Source organism: Capsicum annuum, chromosome 12 (assembly GCF_002878395.1).
Source record: "Capsicum annuum cultivar UCD-10X-F1 chromosome 12, UCD10Xv1.1, whole genome shotgun sequence".
NCBI lineage: Eukaryota > Viridiplantae > Streptophyta > Magnoliopsida > Solanales > Solanaceae > Capsicum > Capsicum annuum.
Genome location: NC_061122.1, coordinates 134,435,612 through 134,438,733, shown reverse-complemented (window position 1 = coordinate 134,438,733; position 3,122 = coordinate 134,435,612).

Here is a 3,122-nt window from a genome sequence, read left to right as displayed (position 1 = left end):
AACCAGCTAGCCCCACTCCCACCTACACTCTCTAAATGAGAATGTCTCTCATGCTAAGTATTAGACTATTTTTCAAGTATTAGCTCAGGATGTGAATGCAAATGCTTAGGGTAATCAACCAGTAATAGTCCCACTTTCATAGAATGGTAATTTTGCAGTGGTCAGAGTTTGACATTTCATGAGGATGAATCCACCTAATTTCTTTGGGTCAAAGGTAAATGAGGATCCTTAATTTTTTATTGATAAGGTGAAGAAGATTAAACAAATTATGTATGTTACTGAAGAGAGAAGTATGGAATTGGCTTTTATCAATTGAAGTATGTTTCTTATGACTGGGTTACTATGTGAAGGAAGGTAGGGATGAGAATGCAACTCCTATGGGTTGGGATGTATTTTAGATGACTTTTTGGATAGGTTATTTCCTAGGGAGATGGGAGAGGCTAAGGTAGACGAGTTTATTAAATTGAGGTAGGGTCTATGTAAGTTAAGAAGTATCTGCTCAAGTTCACTCAGCTAGGTAAGTTTGCACCAGAGTTGTTTCCAGATTCTAGAGGTCTATGAGTAAGTTTCTCACTGGTGTGTTTGATTTGGTAGTCAAGGAGTGTAGGAATACCATGTTGATTAGGGTAATGAATATTGTTCATTTGATAAGTCAAGCTTAGCGATTTGAGGCTGAGAAACTAAAGGAAAAAAAGATAAAGAACAAGAGGAACCGGATGGTTTTAGTTTAGTCAGTAAAAGTGATAATGCCCAAGCTACACCTTCACTCCAAAGGTTATGCGGTCGCTATCAAATATAGTAACCCAATAAAGGTTGGGGTAGAATCCAAAGGCAATACCTGGAATTCTGGCTCTCAACTGTTGTAATCAACAGGCAGAACTGGAAAAGTAAATGGGGGTTTTGCGTAGCAATATCAAACTAGTAGCGAATATCAACTTCGGTTGTAATTAGTTGTAGGTGAACACTAAGATTGTGTTCTCCTTATCTTTTCAACCCCATAGGATTATCGTGCTTTATTGAACCAATCCGATACCTTGCATGCATAATTAATAAGTTAAGTACCATCAATATTTTTTTGGATGAGATGACAAATTTCACCCTTTACCTTTTTGAGTCTCACAATTTCACCTTACTAATCTTTATCTTGATCCCAGTTAACTATTACCTTTTGAGTCTCTCGTTATTAGATGACAACTAACCATCTTAATTAGATAATACCTAGTAGCATGGATTGACAGTTGAACTTTAAATTACTGTTGTCATTATCTTTTCCTAGTCACTACTCCTCTTTGGAGTAAGTAGCAATAGTGTAGGCGGGATCCTACTATTTGCAACCATTAAGATAACTATTAAAGTGAAGATAATACAATGTATACATGTGTATCGGTTCATAACAATAATAGCACTTCACCTACTTCGTCAATCTGCTAGGGTTTTCAAAACCCTAGCTAAGGGTTTTTAGCTGCTCGTGCTTGTGAAATAATCAAAACCATTCTTGATTGAAAGCATAAGATGAAATCACAATAATCATAAGTATAAACCTAAAACCATAACTGAATTAATCAACCAAAATCAATATAAGAGAATTCCAAGACCAAAATGAAATCTCTAAATCAAAAGTGCCAGCACATGCTTTGGTCACGAACAATCTGAAAAGTGCCACGATTACCCAAGATTGATCAAATAAGTAGCCAAAAACACCATTTTTCATCCTTTTCCCGAACTTAGCATCCAAAACCTAGTTTCATGCAAAACATACTAAAATGCATCATATCTAACCAAAAAACCTAAGAAACTTGCATATTTTCATGGTTTTAAGCATCGAAAGTTCTATGTTTCTATAGCACATCAACACCCTCTACTTAGAATGTTTTTATGTCCTTAGGCAAAACAACACAACACAACAAAACAAAATACGATTCTAAACTATGAGATTCTAAGATTTTCAAGGCAGTCAATCAATCACTTATAAGCTCAAATCACAACACCCCCTCCTATCTCAATTTTTCTAAACCAACTGTGTATAAACATGAACTACAACAATTTGACACAATGGAATAAGGTATGATGTTACATTAGCAACAGAAAATCATGCCTATGAACAAATTACACTACCCAAATATATAAACAGCTAGCAATATGACTCATGTTTCCTCGCAAAAAAGATATCCCACTCACTCATATGAAATAATACATGTGAATGCAGGGACAATTTTGAGACACTCACACTCAAAAGAGAAGTTCCAGCCAATGTGCATCAAATACCATAAGCTTGCCCTTATTTTCTTTACCTTCAGACGGTGAAGTTAAGATCACTATAGGATTTTTCTAGGCTTGTAATGTAGGTTTGGGGGGTTGGTATGGTGCATATGGACATATTAAGTGAATAAGGCTTCTTGGCACTACAATAACTTTAGGGTCCTACTTATTAGCCAATTTTTCACTTTATTTCCACCCTTATTTCTCTCTTTTTATTTTAAAGCACATTCAGGTTGGGTTTGGTCTTTTATTCTTTCTTTTTCACCTTTTCCATGATTTTTCTTTTCTTTTTCTACCACACCCAGCCCTACTAACTTTTTCTATTATTTTCTCCTTCGACATACCCACTTTATATCACACACCCCTATGATAGCCACCCTCGACTTAGGTAATTTGTCTGAGTTGGGGTGCATAATATCCAAAGAGGACCGGGTATAAAATAGGTTAATGCAAAACAAATGGGAAGATGAATGGTGAACCAAGAAAAATAGGCTATAAGGCTCAAAATAGGGATCAAGGGTTACTATTTCACATTGAGAAGGTCATTTAGGCTAAACGTGGACTAAAATAAAAAACGATCTATGATCCTTTCCTAACTGGTTATCCTTCAACCTAGGCAAGACTAACAGGACAAGTTCTGAATTCAACACATAAAGGGAACTAAGTAGCATCTCACACACACATGGCATAGAGTCAATGTTACAAGCTACTATGTATCCAATTCATGCAACTGTTAGCAAGTAATTATCATGTCCCTAATCCCAATGCCATAACAAGATCCACAATGTTCACACATATCTACCTTAACATAGTTCTAGAATACAACTTTAGAGAGGTATTATTTTTCTCAAAAATCAAAAAAA